General features: G+C 38.7%; 1 protein-coding gene and 1 long non-coding RNA gene across 3 annotated transcripts in view; one reads left to right on the forward strand and one right to left on the reverse strand.

Moving 5' to 3' along the window:
- Positions 1-24890, reverse strand: part of GABBR2 (gamma-aminobutyric acid type B receptor subunit 2) — a 474253-nt gene that overhangs the window by 436747 nt on the left and 12616 nt on the right. The window lies entirely within an intron of this gene.
- LOC127482493 (uncharacterized) lies at positions 1128-3884 on the forward strand. The gene is made up of 3 exons (XR_007908634.1): positions 1128-1283; positions 3278-3509; positions 3780-3884. It is a non-coding gene; the product is annotated as an uncharacterized LOC127482493 (long non-coding RNA).

Raw genomic sequence — 24890 nt, forward strand, 5'->3', positions numbered from 1 at the left:
GAAGAAAAAAAATTAATTTACACATCCTCTACTCTGGCTAACATTTCCAGACCTACCTAGGCATGTGTCAGAGATCCCTGTCCTTGCAAATCAGCCCCTAACAGCACTCCAGACCTTCTTCTTCCTTAGTGCAAACCCCCATAAGCTATGGAAGTCTTTGTAATCAAGCCTTTGTCTCAAACTTGTACATTCCTATGGTCTGTTTTTCTTTTAACACCACCCCAAGAATGACCAAGAACTGGTTTTGTGTTCCTCTCCAGAGACTGTAGTCCTAGAGACTTGTATGAACCTGTATCAGCCATGGCAACAGTTACACGCTTATTTACTCAGTGCATTTATTTCTCAAAAAAACCAACTGTATTAAAGAAACAAGGAAAAAATTATAATGCTAGACATACTGAGGTTATAGTATTGAAAAAATTAACACACCTGCTGGTCAAAATATTATCTTTGGTCTACTCACTCTGATGCACTGTCTCAAAAGTATGTTGATTATGAAGGCATTTATGAGAGTGTCATGTTACGGATATGAAGATAGACCAATATATTTGTAATGTATATAGATGTACACATTTTCTTCCATAAAAATCTAGCAGCTGGATAGATTTCTGCAGAGCTAATGGAAACTCTTCCTTCCTCTTCACAGTTTTTTAGTACTAGCAGGAATCTCTGATTTGACCTTGGGCAAGGCATTTAAATTCTTTGTGCCTGTGTTTTGTCATCTGTAAAATTAAGGCTATAATACCTACCTACTTCACAAGAGGGGCAGTGTTAAATTTAATGCACTAATGTTTTAAAGTGTTTTCAGACAGCTGGATCAAAAACACTACAGAATGTAACTTGTTATTAAATTATGCTTCACTGAGTTAAGTTGTTGCTTTGATTAAATAAGAAAAAAATATTCAAATGACACCTCTTGGATACTTTTTTTTTCCAAAGGATGCAGCCTACATACAGATGGACTCAAAGGCTTATTTTGGAGAAAGAAAGAAAGTAAGGAAATGTAGTAGTCAATAGACGTGAAAGAGTCCTGAGGAGTGGATGATTACAAGGGTGTTTAAAGCAATTGTGAAGTAGAGCAGAAGGCAACTGCACCTTGTGCCCTACTGTGACACATCAGTCTCTGGAAGCAATATAGTCGCTGTTCATCTCTGTGCCAGCGGAACAGGAAAACCCCCTCTGTACCATCACATTAACTGCTGCATCTGGCCTCTGCTTGGAGTAGTGAAGTGCAAGATCTGAAGCCTGGAGTCTCTTTCCTGGTGGATCCGACCACCTCCCAGGTACAGCTCAGATATGCTTGGAGTCTGTTCAGTCATGGCAGCTAATCTGTCTGCGATGAACGTGGCACACAAAAATATCAGTTGTAAAAAGGGGGATTTATTGCAGGAGGGTTGTTCGTACCTGATGCCTCTCCTACATCTCCTCTTGACCTGATGCGCAGATGCCTGGTCTTGTCCTGTGATCTCACATCAGGATCTTGTTGTGTGGGGGGAAGGGGAAGGAGTGTTTGGAGCAAGAGCTGCAGGAAGATGAGAAGGGTTTTTGACAGCATGTTGAGTTGGATGTTGTACTGGTGTTGATGCCGCTGGTCCCAATGCCATCAAGACATTTCTTGTGGATGACAAGGAATCTAGGAAAGTAGTGATTAACATGCATATCAGTGTGATTGACAAGCTATGTTGTCTGCTTTGTGCTAATGTATTGCATGGATAACACCTATTCTCGGCATACCAGAGTCAGCATATAGATTTAGAGTACAGACTTAAATCAGAAATATCTAGTACCTTTCACAATAAATAAAAAGAAATTGTTTGATGGATCTATATGCTCAATAGACCATGGAGATCAGATTCTGTCTGGTAAGGGAACATTTTTGCCTCAAAGGGTTCAAATGGCTAGTAGGCAACATTCTTTCAGATTGCAGAAAGACCCATTCATTTGCTTTCCCATTCCTCCATCCCAAATTTACCACTTGCAAAGGCAAGAAAAAAATAAGTACAACATCAGGTTTGATAACCTTCTCATAGTAGTGTGCTATTAAATATACACAAATCAGGGAGCTTGGAAAAACATAAGCCTTCCCAATCTGCCAAGAAGATTGAAATGGAAGTTTCAAAGTCTAAGGTTGTATATATTTTATATTCTTTCTGACACCATGCTGCATTCGTTAAAATTACCATTCTTTTTTTTTCTTTTCTTATCAGAGGCTAGACTACATGCTTTATTACTACACAGGTCAAAGATCACACAGGCTTCTAAACAACAACGATGCTACTTTATTTTCTTGAGAGAAACCTTTGAGATGTGAAAACTTACCACAAAAGCAGAGATGCCACTTTTGTCTGTTTGAATCCCTGCAGGACTGCCGCTGTGTGAAATGTGTGTAGTAGCTCGTAGGATTAACTCTGTGTGATAACTCTACTTTCTGTTGGTATTCCACACAAATATTCCTTCTCAATTTTCCTCTTTTCAGCAAAGCACATATGTGCCATTCCCAATGGCATTGGTTTAATCTATTGGTTTTAATTTATCTCATATTTTATAGAATTAAAGTCAAGTACCTGAAGTTGAATTCATAATGGTATCAGTTTTATTTATTTGCTTATTTGGCTGACTAGAAATTTTTAAGTTCCTGGTACAACTCTAACATATGATCATCCAGAATCAGTCTCCTGCTGCCAAAAATTATCTATGTCCTTTGATTGAAAGATCAGCCGCTTCCTTTGTCATCTTTATGCCAAATGTTAACTCTGAATCTTCTTTTAGCAGCAAAGAGGTAACATTTCGCAGTCTGTTACATGTACAACTTCGGCATGTAATTTCTATCAGATGATTAAGTATAAGGATCTGAATAACCATATTTCTGAGTGGTAAGCACAAAAATGTATTGTCAGAATATCTTCAGCTAAGAGAATACTACCTCATCGCTACTGCAGCAAAACAGTTTTCTTCCACCTCTAATTTTAGTGACATATCTTCTAACAGTTACAACTCTACCTTACAGCAAGGCTGGCTGGAGGAACAATAATGTGATTTATGTCTGAAAGCCATTTACCCAAAGTAAACTACAGTAAAATAAAGCATGTTCAAAAATATAATTTAAGACTACCATTTTTGTGGGAAGATAAAGTGTGTAGATTTGTATTTCATTTAGGAATAGTGCAGCAGTCAATGTTTCCAGTACTGTTTGAAGTGACTGATTCAGCAGGTTGTTGCAGGGAAGTGAGGCTGTTAATGTAGCAAGCTAATTTCTGGATATTATTTTTATGCACAGAATATAGAACCTTATCGATAATCATTTGGCTAATTACAAGCACAAGATGAAATGGCACTCTGTGTGTGTAAAAAAGGTGTAGAGAAGGAAAGCAGGAACTACACAGAACAATTCAGCATATAGAGTGGAAATTAAGGATGTCAAGTCATGAGCAGAGCAAGAATGCAGGGGTTGCTGTCAGAGGTGACAGGAACAGGAGGAGGTGCAGAAAAGATCATCACCCTCTAAGCAGGTAAAAGTGTAGCCCCCTACTGTGAAAGGTTTTTTTAATGATCTGGAAATGAACTGATTTCAGAGGTTTCCACAATTCACTACTCCTGGCATAGAACAAACCCACTATAGTTAATATTTCTAAGTTCTACAGGGTGAAAGGTCTGTTCCAGAGGTTTTGATCTTCTTCCTAGCTGTTTCACAAGGAGAAAGGAGAGGGAAGGTTGGATTGTTTGTTCTGTATGATGCAGCAAGTACATTTATACCCCTGACATTTCTCTTCTTTTGGCAGCTCCCCCACAGATCACCCTGTGCATGGAGAATATAGAAGCAGCAGGACAGAACAGCACAGCAATCACAAACCTCCTGTGTATCTGAAGCTGAGATAGAATCACCAGCACTGAAGCTAAAAACCAATTTCAGTGACATCTGGCAGAATTTGCCAGCTGTTAATATGTGACTTCATCCATGGTAAAACAGGTAAAAATGCACATCTTCAATGAATGAATTGCACAACATTGAAGAACTGAGAAAAAGTACCAGAAATTAATCATAAAAGAGGTAAGCAAAGAAAAAAAATAGTAGGTCCTTCATATGACAATTTCTCAAACACTCTTTATATTTAAATGAATGTTAAATGAAATTATTAAAGCTGGAAACCTGAACTTGTCTGTATTGAATTGTACTTATTTTTTCCAGGCTGTTTCTCCAATTCATTGTGATCATATTCAATTTTAATTCCATCCCCCAGCTAACACCAAAGAAAAAATATCAATGCAAATTTACAGATCATGTCCTGAACTGCTGTGCAGATGTCAGATAGGAGGAACATGTTGCATCTTTATTTTTAGATTCCAGCAGAAATGTTTAGAGCTGATTGGCCCCAAGTCTGACTGCTTCTGACTTTCAGAAGGATTTAAAATGGAATACTCTAAACTACACAATTCACTTCAATAGCTATGGAAGTCCTACTGCAAAAGCAACTTGAAGCTACAGGATACCACGAAAAGTCAGCTACCAGATCCATTCCATAGAGAGTCTTCAGAAAACAAATTAAGCAGCCACTGTTCCCACAGACTCATGTTTCAGACTGAATATTCACTGGATAGGACAGTGTTTTCAAGCTCTGGTCACACTCTCAGAATTCCCTTGAGACAATTTTGGTTTTTTTTGTGTCTCACTCTCCAAACACTGCCCATGTAGGCTCCTACCAGGCCTGTTGTGTAAACCCACTATTAAGGTCTCATCCTGCAGTGCTTCATGGAAAAAGAGTGTCAGATCCCACCGAGAATTCTACCAGAAGATTGTACCACCAGTGCCAGATGCAAAGCACTGTGTAACTATGTAGACTTCCCTGGGCTGTGAGAAAGCCCACAGGGCTATTTACCCAAGCCACCTCTTGCAGACTGACACATGCCTGCATTGTGGGCTCCCCTAAGTAGAGGACTGAACAGTATCCATCTTGATGATTCAGGATCATGGTGAACTTGAAAGTTGCTTCTCCTCAGGACTGCATGTTGTTTGAGGATATACTACTGCTGCTACTACTACTGCAAGTACTACTACTCCTACTACTACTGCTGTTATTACTGCCAGAAACATTAAATATAGAATAATGATCCCCCTTTATGTTGAAATTACACTCTTTCAGATTTAAAACAACCACAACTTCCAGACTGCAGACTCTTTCATAACAACCAAAAAAGTTCTTTCCTTTTTTCCCCCCCTTTTTTTTCAAATAATAAAGATTTTTCCACCATTTCTTCCTGATGTATCTTGCAAATTCCACCCTAAAAACATTTGGAGCCTCATGATGAGTAACTGCGATTCTACCACTGTTAATCTTGCATATAGATTGACATTTGAGTCAGGTTTAATATAACAGATGAACCCAACTGCTGACTGGTTCCAGTTATGTTTAGATGTTCAGTGAGTGACTTGTAAAAATAGCAAAAAAAATACTTCTCTAGAGGCTGAGGAATTAACACCATGCTGAAACACAGATCTCTTCTCAAGTAGTTTTCTTTTTGGGGAGATCTTTTCATCCACCTGTTATTAAGAGAAATCAATGCAAGAAAGAAATTTATGGGATGTGGGAAAAGGGAGGGGCCATGCAGGAGAGCTATAGGAACACTGTCAGAGTACACAGAGATGCAACAAGAAAGGCCAAGGCCCACTTGAAATTGAGTCTGGCAAAGGACATCAAGGACAACAAGTGCTTCTACATGTACATCAGCAGCAAAGGGAAGATTAGAGGAAATGTGGAGCTGCTGCTGAATTACATGAGTATCTTGGTAATGGAAGACACAGAAAAGATGAAATCACTGAATACCTTCTTTGCCCCAGTCTTCACTGCTGAGAACAGCTCTCAGGAGTCTCAGACCTCAGAGGTAAGAGAGAAGGCCAGAGAAAGGAAGACTTCCCCCTGATCATAGAGGGCTGGGTTACAGATCAGCTAGGCAGACTAAACACCCATAAATCCATTGGCCCTGATGGGATGAACCCACGGGTGCTGAGGGAGATGGCAGATGTTGTTGCTCTACTGCTCTCCATCATCTTTGAAAAATCATGGAGAACAGGAAAGGTAATGTTGATCCCATTTTTAAAAAGGGCAAGAAAGAGGACCTGGGAAACTACCAGCTGGTCAGCCTTACATCCATGCTTGGACAGTGATGGAACAGAACATTCTGGAGGTCATTACCAAGCATGTAGAAGAAAAGAAGGTCATCAGGAGTAGTCAACATGGATTCACCAAAGGGAAATCGTCCTTGACCAATCTGATAGCCTTCTATGGACACATTGCAGGATGGATCAATTAGGAGAGAGCAGTGGATGTTAGCTACCTTGACTTCAGCAAGGCTTTTGTCACTGTCTCCCACAACATCCTTGTAGGTGAGCTCAGGAAATGTGGGTTAGATGAATGGACAGCGAGATGGTTCAAGAAAAGGCTGAATGGTAGAGCTCAAAGAGTCGTGATCAGTGGAGCAGAATCCAGTTGGAGGCCTATAATCAGCAGCACTCCCCAGGCTTCAATACTGGGTCCAGTCTTACTAAACTTGCTTATCAGTGACCTGAACAAAGTGATAGAATGCAAGGGATCATCAGCAAGTTTGCTGACAATATGAAACTGGAGGGAGTGATGCCATCTGAAGGCTGTGACACCATCTACCCTTGATAGGGTGGAGAATTGAGCATAGAGAAACCTAATGAGTTTCAACAAAGGCAAGTGTAGGATCCTGCAACTGGGGAGGAATAACCCCAACTACCAGTACAAGTTGGGGGCTGACCTACTAGGGAGCAGCTCTGCAGACAAGGACCAGAGAGTATTGACAGACTGACCATGAGCCAGCAGTGTGCCCTTGGGGCCAGGAGGGCCAATGGTATCCTGGGGTGTATGGGAATAGTATGGCCAGCAAGTCGAGGGAGGTGATCCTCCCCCTCTATTTGGCCCTAGTGAGACCACATCTGGAGTACTGTGTCCAGTTCTACTCTCCCCAGTACAAAAAAGACAAGGAGCTACCGAAGATGGTCCAGCAGATAGACACAAAGATGATTAAGGGTCTGGAACATATCTTATGAGGAGAAACTGTAGGAGCTGGGCCTGTTTAATGTGGAAAAGAGAAAACTGAGAAGGGATCTCATTAACGCATATAAATATCATAAAGACGGATGCTAAGACTCTCTTCAGTGGTACCCAGTGACAGGATGAGGAGCAATGGGCATAAACTAAAAAAAACGTTTCACCTCAAGATGGGGTAGAACTTCTTTACACTGAGGGTGGCAGAGCACTGGAACAGGCTGTCCACAGAGGTCGTGGAGTCTTCTTCTCTGGAGACATTCCAAACCCACCTGGATGCATTCGTGTGTAACCTGCTCCAGGTGACATTGCCTTGGCAGGGGAGTTGGACTAGGTGAACTCCAGAGATCCATTCCAACCCTAAAAATTCTGTGATTCATCTGCCAAATGACAACACAGAATGCAAGAGTAGTGAACAATTCACTCATTTACTTCCCTGCACTATCGCAAAATATTAATGGCAAAATGCAGATTTGCATAAAAATTGGCAAACTGCATGTTTGGTCATAGCTGATTAATATGAAACCATTTTCATTTCTACTCTTCTTACAGAACTCAAGTTATATATGGGTTATAAGAATGTAACGTCCCTCCATTTCTTCAATTCACTGTGCGCTTTCCTTCCCTGTCTTGCCATCTGTTTAGGTGTTGTGTTTTTTTTAAGCTCTACTATTTCATGCTACTAAAACTTTGCAAATTTTAAGCTGAAAAGGGAGTTGAGTAACGAGTAATTTTGACTCTTTAACGTGGTTAAGTAAAATATTCAGTCTTTAATAATTTGAATTATCTTTGAGGTTTCCTATTAAATAGTAAATCTAGTAACCTTACTTAGTTCTTATACAGCGGTTTTCACCATGGACAAAGCAGGAAATTATCAGTTTGCCAACATTTCAGATACCCAAATATTCCTGAAATTCCTTCATTTCTTCCCACTCAGGTTCAATTTAGCTTATCTTGCTTAACAATTAGAAACCACAGAACAGATGAGGTTGAAAGGAGCATATGAGGATCATTCAGTCCAACCCCCTTGTTCAAAACAGGCTCAGAAAAACTAAATTTTCCAGGGCTGTGCTCAGTTCTGAGTGTCTCAGGATGAAGACTATACAACATCTCTAGATAGCCTGTTCCAGTGTTCAACCACTCTCACAGTAAAGTAAAAAAAAAAAAAATTCTTATATTCAGATAGAATTTTCTGTGTTTCAGTTTATGCCCATTGCCTCTTGTCTTCTCAATGGGTGCAAATGAGAAAAGTCTGTTTCTTCTTTATGCTCTGCCATCAGACATTTATAAATATCGATAAGATTTCCCTTGACCCTTCTCTTCTTCAGGCTAGATAATCCCACCTTCATCAGCCTCACCACATATGAGCATTTGCTCATCATCCTTGTAGACTTGCTCCAGTAAGTCTATATCTCTGTTGTACCAGAGCGCCCAGAACCGACACTCCAGATGGGGCCTCACAAGTGATGAATAGACAAGAAGGATCACCTCCCTCAACCTCTTGGCAACACTCCTCCTAATGCAGCCAGCCCAGGAAGCTGTTGGCTTCTTTTGCTGCAAGGGTACATTGCTGGCTCATGGTCAGCTTGTTGCCCACCAGGACCCTTGAGGCCATTTTTGGAAAGCTGCTTTCCACCTTGTCAGCCCCAGTATGTAACTGGTGCCTGGTGTTACTGCTCCCTGTGAGTAGGACTTTGCGCTTCCCCTTGCTGAACTGCATAAGATTCCTCTCTGTCACTTCTCCAGCACATCACGATCCCTCTAGCACACACACCTGGTTTATCAGCCATTTCTCCCAGATTTGTATCATCAGCAAACTTGCAGAGGGTACAGTCTGCCCCATCATCCTGATCCTTAATTAAAAGGTTAAGCGGTACCAGTCCCTGTATTTATGCCTGAGTGTCCGATCTCCAGCTAGACTTTGTGCCACTAATCACCACACGCTGAGCCTCGCAGTTCAGACAGCTTTCAGTACCCCTCCACTAGCCCCTCCTTCATCAGTTTGTGAGCTCCTTATCACTTATGTTGTTTGTAAATTATCACCAATGCCCTCCAGAAACATCCTGAACTGTCTGTGCCCTTCTGCGTTGTCCCTCCTGCAGACGTGAGAATGGCACAAGCCACCCATGAGATGAAGAGATGACAGCACAATATGGTAGTTGCACTTTACCTTCATGCTAGTGAGTCACCAAATACCATCTGTTTTGCCTTCTCTTACATACAGTATTTCAAAACTAAATTTTTAACTACATTTTGTACGTAATGTTCTCCAAACCATTTAACCGTCTTGGTAACCCTCTGCTGGACTCATGCCGTTATGTCAACGTCTTGCACTGAAGGGCCCCAGGTTAGGTCCTTTCAACCCAATCTTGTTGAGCTCCCTCTGCCTCCAATCATCTACAACCTGGTGTCATCTACAAACTTGAGAAGTGTGTGCTCCATCCCATCCTCTGCATCAATAACATAATAGAGGAATTACACAAAATCAGCTCCAGTGTTGGTCAATCTCAGAAGGACACTGCTCAGTCTTCTCAGTCTTTAGGAGGGATATATTTAGTTAGAGGGCTAGGTTCCAGGTGACATGTTTTAGAACTGAAAAATAGTATTTATAATTTGGTTTTCTATTTAAGGAACTCTCTCTGTATTTTTACTGACCTATAAAATCCATTCCGTATAGCAAAGTTTAAATATAACATATCGTTACATTACATTTCTGTTTTCAGAAATTTTGAGGACTCTGATCAACATTTTCCATTGTTTAAGAATTACTTGCTCTGTTATACACACAACTTCAATGCATATTTCTACTTTAGCCCAATCAGACCTACAAGAATTGCAGTTACCAGAGGTAAATTTAAAAGCCTCTTAAGAAATACATGCTCATATCTTACCATTATAAAGAAGAAATCTAAAATAAAGTTTCAGACAGATAAACCACATTCATTTAGTTAAGTGTGAAGTTGTTAACAAGGTATATTTCTTCAAAGTCAAATGGAACAATATAAAGAAAATGTCTACTCTGCACAGGACAAAAAGGCAGGAAGTTAAATTTCATTGCAAAAGGCACTATGGTCCTTACTTGACTGCTACACCTTATGAATCTCTTTCCTATTTTGTTAGTACCATCCATTACAGATGTTGAAAACCATGAGTCAGGCTCCAAGATGCCATAAAACTGAACCTGTAATCATAACGAATTTGTATTGCTTATTTATCTTTTGATTTTGGAGTGCATTCCTATTACCTTTTCAAGTTTTACTCTGCAACCACACAAGAGACTGCATGCCTATTTTTAAATGAAAGCATTAGAGTGGCTTCCTGATCATTTATCACACCACCTTTTTCACTGCTTCCAGTACTCACTTCAGAGCTCTCTCCTACTTGTTTTTTTCTTGTGTGCTATGGAAACTGTCCAAGACATCAGCTTCATTTCAAGGACCCAGAGTCTTCCCACATTTCCTTATGCTTCAAAAGAGGAAGAGTCAAAAGAAGGAAAGGGTGATCTGGGGCAATCTTTAACTGAAATAATAATGGAAGCAGTAATTTCATACATCAGTTCAAACAAATTAGAGGAACTGGTACAGGACAGAACTGTCTGGGTGTGATCTACCTGTGCATTATATATTGGGCAATACAAAAAGCGGATTGACTAACACTCAAGTAAAACAAGAATCTATGTGGATATCCCAGTGAAGCCAGAAATACTGTCACAGGTTTCTACATGTGATATCTGGGCCAAAGAAGATTTCACCAAGCCAAGTAAAATGCAAAAGTAAAAAACAAGAAAGTCTGGGGGCTTTTATTTAGGGGAATTAAGTTGAATAAGTCTCCCTATGTGATACTTGGGACTGACCTTCTCTTTCAAATCAGGCAGCGTGGGGATTCAATCAGATCCTACCTGTGCATGTATCTCTTCTGATTGAGGCATCTGCAGGCTTTGACCAGACTCATCTCCCCTCTGTGAACCCCTTTTATTACTCCTGTATTCATATTTACGATGGAGTTCAGCTCATATATAGATGTATCACTGTTTTGTCTAATATCTGTTTATAATATTCTATCCACTCTTTTCTATTTCATTTTTTATACATTGCACTTTGATTTTAATGTATTTGCTTTCCTGATACATTTGCCCACTGAATGGGAATTTTAATTGAAAACTGAACTTGAACTCAGAATGGTTGAAATTTAACATATTTTATATTATCTTACCAAATTAATTACATAGGTCACACATATGTGTGACAAGATAGTCTGAACTGTGGCTGAAGCATCACAGTGATGATGAACAACAAATTGTTAAGTTTGGGAAAAGTGAATATGACTAGACTGCCAGAGGATCAGTGTCAGAACAGTCCTGTTTAATATTTTAATTTTTATATGGAAGGCATAAACAACCAGTTAATTTGCTGGAAATTTGCTGATGCTATTAGACTGGATGCTATCAAGAATACTAACGAAGGCAAGGAAATAATAACAAGGAATTCAGTTTAGAAATGTGTTTGGAAAATAACAAAAATTTTCAAAGGTGTAAAATTATTAATTAGCAAAAGCATCCTGCAAAATTAAAATATCAATAACAAAAACAAAGTGAACACAGTTCTAGAAGAAGCACTGAAAGCAGAAAATTAGACAAACATGAATTCTACAGTGGAAGTAAAGAGAACACATATTAGGTAACACAGGCAGTTCCTGGGAGGTAGCAGTCCCTCAGGCTCAAAGATATATTGCCATTAGCAAGTTTACTTCTCAGATGCTAAATGGATGGTCTGTCATGTAAAAACCTAGGTAGTATCCAGGCATTCTATAAGCACACACACAGACTTGAAGGTATTCCCTAGATTAAGAGAAGAGCAGTTCATGAATATGAAAGAGTAAAAACACTATAAACACACAGTTTTGCTACACAGCTGGTCAACAATCTAATGATTGTCATGTATTTGAACAGTACATGCCCAGATACACAGTGTGATTCATTTGACCAAACTTAGACATGCTAAATATTCTGGCTTAGTTTAGTAGACAGTGGAAAGAAACAGACTATTCTAGTACGAGATTCATTGCATTCTAAAGCAGAAGTCTAAATGTCTTGACTACAAAGGCTGACCAGCTCAGACATACATATCTAAAAAAAGGTGTGATGAATCAGACATCATCTTTGCATCCATCACCATTTCTCAGTTCAGTTCAGCTTTGATGGGTCCTATCCATCCATATGGATCCTGATTGTGGATCAGGTCTTAGGAAGGGAAAGGCTAAACTAGCCATACTTATATAAAACTAAGAAAGAAAGCATTCTCAATAATTATCAAGGCAGAAAACTCCACAAGTGTAGAAAAAAAGTAACAGGGACAGGCGGGAATGGCCATAAGCTGAAGGAGGGTAGATTTAAATAAGGTACTGGGAAGAAATTCTCTACTGTGAGGGTGGTGAGGCACTGGAACAGGTTGCCCAGAGAGATGTCCCAATTCTGAAAGTGTTCAAGGTCCAGATGGATGGGGCTCTGAGTGACCTGGCCTAGTGGAAGGTGTCCCTGCCCATGGTAGGGGGTTTGGAACTAGACGATCTTTAAGGTCCCTTCCAACCCAAACCATTCTATAATTTTATGATTCTGTGAATGGGAGCTTTAGAAATGCCATCATTTCAAATTAGATAATTTTATTAGCAGTTCTCTTCCAGAGATTTAAAGAAATGTCTATAAAGCAAAAGAGCTCTCATACAGGAGAGATGAAACCTGAAGCAAGAAAATGGTCTTTTGGATGTCATATTCATAACTAGTCCCACACCATTTCCTTTAGTTATACATAGCTACATGTATTTACACATACAGGTTTTTTAGGTAAACAAAGTCAAAGTACAAAACTTCTGTTGCATCATTTCTATTGATTTACAATCTTTCACTGATATGTGAAACACTGTAAAATCTTAAAATACCCTCTGTTTCTCAAGCTAAGCTTTTTGTCATCAAGGGAATGGGTTTCAAATTTCTCCCAAGCAGAAAAGGTCATACTGTGACTCTGTCTATCAAAAAAACTCAAACTAAAACAATTACAGTCTAATCTCCTCATGTTTTAAGAAGACAGTCTGTATCTCAGTATTATTCCAAGAAGGAAGACTAAGTGTTCTCTATGTGCTGACAACCAAGGACGTGTCAAAGTTTCTAGAGACACTTTTACCTTCATATACAATTTTAAAATAAATAGGGTTCTTTTCCTATATCAGATATGTATCCCTTTTGCTCTTTGGACCTCAGCACATCAGTAGTAATAGCAGAGGCAATGCTGTGGGAACCATGCTTTTACAGTGTGAGGTTAAAGTAGGAGTCAAGAAGGGAAATGGAGAATGGTGATACTCTTATGTTCCTTCTCTAGAAAGTTAATTTGATGAATGGTGTAACTTCTGAAAATTCTGCCTTGCAGCAAGAAAATAAAAGCACTTCCTCTGTTTACCACACCTAATAGAAAGTAGTGAGATGAACTCACAACCAGTATACGGAGATCACAGTGTGATCTTAAATCTAACAGAGAGCCTTATATATTACAATTGAAATACAAAATGAGCAAAGTTTAACCAGAAATAAAATGTGAAATTGCTTATTGGTGCAACTTGGCAAAAAATGCAGCAAATTCTCTTCACCCTTGGAAGACTGAATAAAAATTGCACATCTTTCAAACAGATATATTACAACTCTGAGGGAGACTGGTGAACTGCTGTAGGAATCACTTGATGGATAGAGTAACGGGTCCATGGAAGGCTAATGAAGTCAAGATTACCATATTGTGCAAATACTGGTAAGTTTTTGACCAAGTTAGGATGGACAACAGTAACAACAAAAACTAGGCATGAAGAACTAGCAGTTCTTGTCATAAGCATACCACACTCAGCCTACCAACACTTCTATCACCATGTCCATCTCTGCCAAGACAAAAACTATTGCTGATGTACCAATATCTACAAGCAAGTATCCCTTTCAAAGACTACGTTTTGTTTCGCTTTTCAGTCATCTGGTTTTCTCTGCTGTTTGGTATGTAGGTTGTGCTACAAAGGAGAGGCTTTCTGATATTTCTGCCAGTTTCTCCCCTGATTTTCCATATAGGAAGAGATCTGTATGATCTCTTAATAAATAGATCTTAGTCCCATGGATAAAGGCTTGGCACATCACCCAGCTTTTAAAAATGCTTGTATTATAGCATCACTTTGACTGCAGCTACCAGCACACCAAACTTAAGGGAAACAACAAGAATTTTTTATCTTATCATTGCATTTCTACCCACCCCACAGGTTATATATCTTACTTTATTAATACTGGGGTTTGGATTTTGTAGAAAGAAGCTTACACTGAAGTAAATTCTTTTGGCTGTGGTTGTGGTTTCTTTCTACATAGACTTAAAGATCAGATATTTTTAAGGCACCTTTACCTTGTCAGGTTTCAGTAAAACAGTCCTTTGCATAAATAAGACTCAGATCAAGAGTATTTTTCCCATTTTTATATAAGTACCTACAGGATTGCTTGTATCAGCAAGGTTTAAATAATTTAATAGGTATCACATAAGTATTATAAACCAACTCCAGCTACTTGTCAGATCTTCATGTGAGTTTTGTTATGTATCAAGGAATTCTTATTTCTATTAGTGTTTTTTCATTTGGAACAAAACAGTGAATGCAATTCAATGTCCCTGTATTCACATTAAAAATAAATAAATACTTAATTAGACATGATTTAATCACAAAAATGGGAAAAAAATTACAAAACCCGCATGATTGTCCTTAAATGATGCATTAAACATAGTTTTCAGAAAATCTTCCATTCCAGCCTGAAATCCATGAAATATACTCAGTAAAGTACTGTAGCAATTCTGGATCCACTCAGCAACAAGAAGTCAATTCCAAACAAAAATGTGAATAAAAATGCATTTCTCTCTTCTTCCTGTTGCTAAATACCTTTGGAGTTAACACCCTTCACTACAGCTTCAAAGTGCATTTCTTCAAATACAGCACTCTGATCATAACATTTGGGTCTCTGAATTTCTTGTGGTTTAGCTGATACCAAGCCATGCACTCCCAAAGGGTTCCTGTGCTTGGAAGTTGAGCATAAGACATTGGGGTGACATATTTTCCTGATCCTTCTCATTTTAAAACCCTGTGAAACGCCTACTTATTCTTCACAACATTTCATCAGCCTCCTGTTGTTGACTCCTCTCTCTTGGATCCCTGCCTCTCTCTCTTACTGTGGGCAGTTGAGAAACCACAGAGCACCCAGAGTCAGTGGTCATGGGCAGGAAAAAGGAGCTCTGGAGCAGTAGTGATGTGAGACAAGACAGAGCATATGCTAACTGTGAGCAAGAAGACCCCAGCATTGGGAAACAAGGATAAGAGCCACAGATGGACTGAGTACTTTGACTATGGTGAACATAGAAGATCTGGAGAATAACTAGAAGAATTGGGCACGAACATCCTCAGAGAACAATGCTACATTCCTTTTTTTTGTTTTTGTTTTTGTTTTTGTTTTTTTTTTAAATTCCAGATTCCTTCTCTATGTTTAAAATATTTACTCTGCATCTCTGTCAAACAAGAAAATGTTTCTAATGGTATGGTGTTAGTTGGTATCAGAGAAATGCATAGATGGTATAGGTATGGCCAGTCTTTGCGAACAAAGATTTGGGAAAGTAAAAGTCATTTTTATTTTAAAAGATTTCCTATGCAAAAAAAAATTAATAAAGTTTAATTGTCATGCAAAACCAAAATGTCTAATCCTCCAGGGGGACTACTCAAATCAATCAAGTGGTCTGACCACCTCTTACTTACTTTGAAATAAACCCTGGTTTACTTCTCCTGACACTGTGCTAGTTGTCCAGCAGTTCACTATTCTCAGAGCAGTTCGTGAGGCTGCCACACTTCAGCCTAGCTGCAAAGGATCTATAATTTAGCAACATTTTTTTTTTTTTTAGTTCTTTGTCTTCAGAAGGTCCTTACATTTTTTTATCACTGCTTTACAGTGAAAGCTAAGAAAATTGCAAGATGTATCTGAGAATGGCAGCAGAATAGAGGCATCACTGGTGGTGTTTCTTTAGAGACTGATATTGCACAAACATAAACCAGCATAAAAAGTTGAAGTTGTCCTAAACAAAGTGTGCTTATATGCACTAACTTTTCCAGAATCTGATTGTTCTGATGGATCTTCCTTTTCATTTTAGAATGTGAAAAGAGTCATTTTATGAAATTTTCACAGTACAGATCAAAAAATATGCATGTGTAGAATTTCCATATGGAAAACATTCATGAGGAGCTATGAGCAGGGAGGTGCAGAACAGAAGCAAGTGATTTGGTGAAGTTTTGCAAGTGGTTTGCATGTTATTAAGAATTTTAATCTTCATAAAAACAGTAATTCAAATTCTGACTTTCTTTTTTTTATTATTTTGAATTTTAATATGTAATATAGAGCAAAACACTGCCATCTCAATTGAAACTAATTTTGAAAGGAAAATACAAGTGCATGCAATTTCAAAAATTATGTCAAGACTATCTAAATTATCCTTCCTTGGTTTTTGAACTTAAGGCTTGGTCACAGTAATGTGGTTTCACAGTCTTTGTGATTTTGAAAGAAATTGTGCTCTGCATTGATAGTTCTCCTTACCATTTTCCCCTTATACAAGAGTTAAAAGCAAGACCAGAGAGCAGGATGTGTTTCCCCAGCATTACAAAATTTCATCTATGAAAAAGCTGTAAATGGGGAGGCCCACCTAAACTACAGCTCCACACCACATTGCAGCAGCAAGCCCATGGTCACCTCTGGTGAGGGGTGACCTGGTTGTCCACAGGGTTGGCACAGAAATGCTTCCTGGTCTGCATTCCTGGCCACAGTGTGGCCACCATCCTGCTTCCCAACACAGGATAGAGTATTGCTGACCTGGTTTCCAGGTTTTTCTGCTAGACATGAGAGACCAAAGAAGGATATGTTTTAACCAAGAAAAATGAAGTGGGGGTGGTGGGAAGAGAGCACTCCGAACCATCTGCTGAAACCCCACAGAAAGCAAGAGGTGATGGAAATGCATTGTTACTACAGGTTTTTAAATTAAAATTCCCATAGACACCTAGAGTAGGCTCTAGCTGACACAATACAGACCCCCACATAGGAGACATTTGCATCTACACTAGGCAACTGAGGCTCCCTTTATACTTCATAGGAAGAAATATGCTTTCTCTAGTATACAATTCTTTTTATCTTAAAAGAGTCACCTAAAATAGGTTAGATGAATTTTTCCACATAGAAATGCCTACTCTTTGACAGTACAAGAATCCTGCTACACTAGCTGAAGGGAGATATTCCCAGCCCAGGCCTCCAAATTCAGATCAGATGAAATCCAGAGCTTGTCTGTCCTGGACATACCTCAGAACACCCCTGGCTTTATAGTGCCAAACCCTTCTTCTGCTCTGTCAGCTCTCGTTGGATCCACCAACCAAATCCTCTGCTCAAATTCCTTACAGTTCAGAAGCAGTAATAGGAAAACAAAAAATGCCAAGCTCAAATAATTTTTCTCACATCAGATGTCCATATGTACACCACCCATATGTATAAGGTACATTAAACCCAGCAACTTCAAAGGTCTGAAATGAATGAAGGGTGACACTAAGAAGATAGAGTAAAAAGATAAAACTACATAAGTGAATAAAGACTGAGTCTTCTGGGGCCAAAAGGTAAGAAAGACTACATTTCTTTCTGCTATATGAGAATTAGCTCAAATAACATTTAGAAAGGGTTAGCTTAAGGCAACTGTGTAGCCTTTGTGCATTCTGAACCCCTGATGCACTGAAAAGTAAAACATTAGAATAAAACTGTACCTGGGTAGATTTCATGGCAGTTCAAAAGAATTGCTTATAAGGAATTTGGCCAGGTTTATCCCATTTTTCTTCAATATATGATTTAGAAAACAAAGAGCTATTGCCAGGAATCATAATTAAGACTTTTTTTGGGGAAAAATATAGGCAACAGGACCCTTTTCTTATTGTTTTCAGTTAGACAGTTCTAATAATAGGGATAGTGATACAACAGTCTAGGAAAGCTAATATTAGCATTTGACAAGTGTTTTATGCTTCACAATTTTCATGACTAAAATACTGTACTGAGAGGCAGAATACAATACCTTGTTCAAGTGAATGTTAGATGTCAAGAACCAACTTACCAAATACATGGTCTTCTAATAACTTCCTAGGACATCAATTTACAGAACTTTTCAAAATGTCAAGTCTTTACAAAACATGAATGACATGATGCTTTCATTTCCTATGCTGTCCTGGCAAATGGTTTCATAAAGCATCCCAGAAGGTATGAAATGTACAAGGTGGAATTACAGATCATATGCAACAAGTTGCACACACAAAAATCAATAGCTATTTTTTCTTCTTTATGAAATAATGCTGGTGTTTTATATTAACACCATTGCATATTTTTTTTACTTTCTTTTAAGAAATTAATGTACACATACAATACAAAATTGCTTCAGTTTACTTCATCTTAAGCCTGAAGTAGATTTTTTTTCTTACTTAGGTAGGATAAGAAAATAAATATGTCTTGAAATTTTCAATTTAGAAATAATTTGCTTATCAATGTCACTTTCAGTGACTGTTCCATTGCTAGTTTGTGGGGTTTTTTTGGTTTAGTTTGTTTTGTTTTTTTTAATAAACACATAAAGATATGTCTTAAATAAGCTGACAAACACCTATCATGTTATTGTGTCGTTCCATTACAAAGGAACCAGTTTATTAACAAAATAAAGCCAACAAACCTTTAAGTCAGACAGATATGTTGTATCATCCCTGTCAGAAACGATACACATCAGGATAGACTCAGCCAAGTGTCAACAAGCAATCTGAGTGCAAATCAGCACTACTGAGATAATCCCAGTGGTAAAGTCTATTTGTTTGCTCAGGCCATGTCCTAATTACAGCACTTAAACTCTTCTTGTTAACACTATTGCTAATAAAGTTCTGGCTTCATATCCCTTTAATTGGCTACTAACTCACTGAAAACTAGGTAAGAATAGAAGAATAACTTTGAAGGACCAACATATTTTTCTTTACACACCAGTAAAACTATTTTTAGATTTGCCTAAGCCTGTAAGAATCCACCAGCCAGATCACCCTGAGGACAGCGTAGAAGGAGAGACTCCAGATGTCAGCCATACGGTGAAAGACAGAAATAAAGTGATATGCAGACAGCTCAATTATACCTGGCTGCCCACTCCCATGAGTGAAAATCTCAAGGGCATAATTTCCCCTACTGCACTAAAAAGCTACTCCATGGTTGGATTAACAAATCTGCACAAATCAGCTTTTCTGCCTTCCCACACCCTTTGTGCAACACTTCAAGGATTTGTGCTCTCCACACAATCCAGGTTCAGCCTTGCTTCAGCCCTGCTACCTTAGAGGGGGTGAAACACATCTCCCCATGATGCCCCTGCTTGGGGTGGCTGGAAAAAAGAGAAATATCAGTTCTATTAACACTGTCCTTCTGGTATAAGTAAGTAAACATTGCAGACATAGATTTCCATTTGATGGATAAGCAGTCATTTACCAAACTACAAGATTATTTTCACTTGCTTGTTTTTCATTCTCAGTGAATATTTAAGCATTTTTTGTGTGAAAGTGCTACATGAGTGTTCAAGGGACTCCCACTTGCAAGGAATTGACAACGCAGTAATTAGAAAATGCACATTTAATCACAGGAGACCTGAGAGACATCAGTCAAAGAAAGCATTCAGTTCTCAGCTCAGTGCCAAAGCCACCAGGTTATAAAGTACTCTGCTGAAGAAAGTTTTCCCAAAGGCTCCAGCTGAAACAGCTTCCTTTAATACAAAGGATGCAGACAGTTCTTGCAAGAGTGCTCCCTTTGTCTCATGGTTACCATTCAAATTTTGGAGTAGTGACAACTTAATTAGATTAAAAAAAACAGTAGCAAAGCAGAAGACTGAAAACTCTCCCAAAAACATACTACCTTGCAGCAGGGCAGTGCTCTCTCGTAGGCAGCAGAGAAGGTGGATTCAAAACCCCAGGGGCTCAGGACAGAGCCCAACCCTGCTCCCCTGTGCTCTTGAATGAAGCCACAACATTGTTCAAGCCCTGTGCAACATTTTATATTGGGTGTCATGATTTCTTTCCATTTTTTATTTCTGCAAAGGCAACACAAGTATTTTTGGTTGTAACTTCTCTCTCTTCCTAGTTAACTATGCCAAAAAGTCAATTATGTTTCCCCTCCTGAAAGATCTTGCATCCAAAAAGCAAAGTATATGTATTTTATGCTTAAAAGGAAGTTAATTCAAAGGTTGTGTAAGGTCATATGTGGCAAATCTAGGCTCACAACATTAACAAACAGAATCAACTCTCTTGCATCCATACTGTCCCTGAGAAACAATTAAATCCAAGGACCTCTGTAGCTTGTCTGTAATCAGTACTTAAAACTCAAGACTGTGTACTCTACTCTCAGAACCAGGAAGAAAAATCAGAAACCTTAAGAACCTGCATTTCGTTAATCTCTTATAAGTCACCACAACATATCTTTTCCCAGGGGTTGCTTCAAAAAGATAATTATAGATTACTTCATCATTTCAATTCAAATTGTAGAGGTCAGTGCAAAAGAGCTGAAGTTGTGCAATTCAAATACACTGAACGTTTATGTGGGGAAAAATATTTTGGAGTTGCTCCTGGAACTGGAAACTATGTAAACACAATCAGCAAATAAACATCCGCCTACACGCACACACACATACACACCCGACCCAAATGAAACAAATACCAGTAGGTTGTAATTGCTGTCCACTTAAAATCACATCCACAGTTTTGACTTATTTAAGCTGAAATGTTACTGCGTATCTTAATCTTTTTACATGAGAAATTAAGATGTACACATTTTTCAGGACTGCATATCTATAATTGAACTTACAGACAAATAAATAAAACAGTGAATTGTATTAAAAGTAATTTACAAGACAGATATTTTCTTAATGAGTACATGCAGTTGATACATTGGTCTTCAGTATTAAACATGGAAACTATCCTCAGGTAATTTTATAGCATGTTTGTTACATGTTAAGCACTTCAAAAATTACATATAAGTGCTTATGAACCAAATACACTATTAAAATTACATTCTAATTTCTCCCTTGGCTAATTTTCTATAGCTTCAAAAGAAGACATATAATATCTTCTTCCCATTATATAATGCAGCACAACTGTCATAGGTGTAATATTGTCACATTTTAATAACTTCATCATGATAGTATAATCCATATTTAAAGGTTTATATATAAGCAAATATGTTGAGACGCACTACTTCACAACTTCAAAATATTAAGCAGTATAGGGAGCCTGTATGCATGTAAGTGTGTATGAGTCTGAGGGTAACTGCTCCACCACACATCTTCAATGCAGGAGAGAGAAGTTCAAATCAGTGAAAATCTCCTTAAGAACAGGTTTAGAGTCCCAAATCACCCTGATATGTGAGTTCCTCCTCTTAAATTTGTCACAATTCTTTTGGTCAGACTGAAAGACAGGTTTTAGAAGCAGATTGCCTTAATTTCTGCACAGGAGATGGGGAGATATATCAATCCTAGAAGAAGATTTTCTCAAATTTGAAATTATTACAAAGATATCCTCTCAATACCTTTTATATCTAGTTTCTCAGAATCCTCAACTCTTATATTTTTCCTTTAACTTTCCTTAAACCAGCAATCAAGAATCTACACAGTCAAACACACTGCTCCAGTGGCACAGCACAGACCTCCCGCCTGCTCACGCAGAAGCAGAAAGACAGCAATCTGTAAAGCTCTCACTGTGGAAAGCTGGAAGAGCAAGATGCAGAAGACAGTGCAGAAGAACAGGGCAACTCAGCAAGCCATGGATTTGGAGATCACTTTCTGAGTACCTCAGACACACCTGAAGATACCATAGGTGTTTGCCATCCCTCCCAATTTGCACACTCTTTATTCCTGCTTCTAGCACCAAGAGGACACGATTGCACTGCAAGGTCCCTGTCACAGTCAGGCAACCACCCAAGAGCCCAAACTTTTCTGGAAAGCCACATTTGCTGTATTTCAGCAGAGCAGTGTTCGCCAGGAAGGGATTCAGTCGCAAGCTTTTCAAAGTGTGCTCACAGAGAAGGCTCGAACATTACACAACTCTACACCTACATCCATTTACCTGTGTGTCATGGAATGATACCTGGAGTTCATAGTTCTTCAATATCCATTTATGCTTGTATAAATGTTTCAAGGCTATATGGACCGCAGGCAACACATCTGTCGTTATGTTTCTCCGATCAATCAGGCAGCTGTTGGGTAAAAGCCCGAGAAGAGAGAGGCGAGTACGATTCAGTTCCTCAGAGCACCTGACTATTAGTAACACAAACAGCACCAGTGTGTCCAGTTTCCAGCTCCAGAAAACCATCTTTCTTGGTGCTTTTCTTCTTTTTCCTTCCCTTCCCCTGCAGCCCACATCCCTGAAGAGAAGGCCTTAGATTCCCCAGTTGTCCGACATTTTGCAGCTCTCGGTTGCTTCAGTCAGCTGTGTCCCTCTAAGAAAGGAGCTAATTGTTATTAAAGGATAAAGACCTCTCTACGACTGGCTTTTCCAATTTGGACAGTAATCCAGCTCACAGCAGTGCTGTGAATCAATACTTCACAAGAATAATCTCTAGGCAAATTGCTCTGCCAAGTCTAATTTTAAACGTGTCATTTTAAACATTTCTGTAGCAGAAATATTCAACCATAGGTGACAAATCAATACACAGACTTGTATGATTCTTATGAAAATAGATATTCTAGGGATTGATCAAGGTGGTTGCATACTGAACACGTATTTGCAGCAACCTGCATGCCATTGGCTCAGAAGACTGCTTCAGTTTGTTTTATCTTGCGCAGACCACATTTTCTATTGGCTTCATACACACCAAAGAGAGAATATGCAGTGTTGTGTATTGATAATACTCTACATACTTCTAGTGCAAAAGCTGGATCAGCTTAAAACTGTAGATCCTCTGCCTCTGCTTTTACCAGAAACCCCATGCTTCTCTTAAAATCAGTAGTAGTTTTGAGAAAACAGCATTCAGGCCTGTTCCTCCAATCTACAGTCACATAGCTTTTGATAGGCATTTCACATATTGTCGTAATTTCAACACACTATTTGCAGTTTTCCAAGTAATATGCCAGGCTACGAAATGGAACAGATGCTGTACATGCAGAAGTGCAGAGAAAATAGTAATGCTGGAGAAAATCTTCTTTGCTGCTAATCAAAACTCGCCAGAATGTGAAGGGATTATATATAGGATCACCACACCAGAGAAGAACACGCACCTCTGCTCTCCAGGACTTGCAGCCCACCTCACCCCGCGGACAACCACTTCCCTGCCCCTTTCACAGCAGCAAAGCCACTGTTCTCATGTTGGCAGCCACCTAGGTGATCTTTTTCCTCCCTTCAAGTAGCCAGGTCTCTCCAGGCACAGAAAGTCCCTACTGGAATGCTATCATAGGCAAAGGAAGGAAACACAAGAGCCAAATCCCAAGGCAGGGAGAGGAAGGACATGTGGCCAGGGAGATGCTCGCTTCTCCAAGAAGAATAAAGGTCCAGTTTTTAGCAAGTGTCATTATATATACAGTAGAATAGAAAATTGTTTTGCCATCTTGTGGAAATTCAAGATTTCAAAAGAATTCCCTGTGCCAATCTGGGATGGAAACCCAAAACCTCAAAGGTTTTCACAACTCAATATTCTGAAAGGAAAACAAATGGAAGGGCCATAAGCAGAAGGCTAATTTGGTACAAATCAAATTTGAAATTACATGTTCAGAGCTTGGCAACTTATTTTGGGTTTTTTTGACATTTCAAAAAAAAAATAGTTTGCTGCAGAAAGTAAGGGTGGTTTGTCTAATTTTAGTTTTCAAAACACAACATTCCAGGTCAACAAATTATTCTGAAACTGACATGCAACTAAAAAGTTTCTACAGAAAATGACTAAATAAATTCTAATTATAAATATTCTAATTACAATCTATATATTGTTGAATGAGGGCATGGAAGTAAATAAATAAATAAAAATTTAAAAAAGAGCAAAATTATATTGAATAAAGAAGCAATAAAAGTTTACCTTGGGCCCAGCAAATAGTCCCAAGCAGGAGATATGCTCAATTTATCACTAACTGTCCACAGTGACTCTTCTGCCAATTCACCTGTGCAACTGCATGGGCAAGAAAAGAGCCCAATGCATTCTTTGACACAAAAATGAGGTGAAATAGAAATACCTGATGCATAACCCTTGCTTTTCTTTATCACCATTGCCTATAGTCAGAAAGCAGCAAGGTTGTATTGATTATATATATCCCCTCCCACTTTGTGTGGGGAAGGAAAAACAGGTTTTCTTCCTACACAAGACTATGACCAAATCAAATGCATTAGGATCAAAATTTATTATAGGCATAGCAACAATTTTACACAATGACTTAATAGGTATCTTCCATTGTTTAGTCTTGTGATTCCATAATGTGATTACTGAAAACATATTTTTTAAATGTTTTTAAACTCAAGATTAAATTCTTCCCTGAGCAGAGGGCCAGTTTAGGCCCAGATGTTGCTTAAATCCCATTTAAAACCTTCCTTAGAAGCTTAAATGGGATTTTGTTGGTGAATAGTCCTTGGACCAGCCTTCCTTACAGCATTTTTTCAACATTGACTACATTAAGTAAGAGGGGAGGAAAGCAGGTATTCACACTGCCAAACCACAGCAGCTAAAGTGCTCCGAACTCTTCCTCCTTTGCCTAAATCTTTTCACCAGCTAAGTGGATA

This window comes from Manacus candei, unplaced genomic scaffold (genome assembly GCF_025592945.1).
Source record: "Manacus candei isolate 608988 ecotype Guabito, Panama unplaced genomic scaffold, ASM2559294v1 h1tg000088l, whole genome shotgun sequence".
Classification (NCBI taxonomy): Eukaryota; Metazoa; Chordata; class Aves; order Passeriformes; family Pipridae; genus Manacus; species Manacus candei.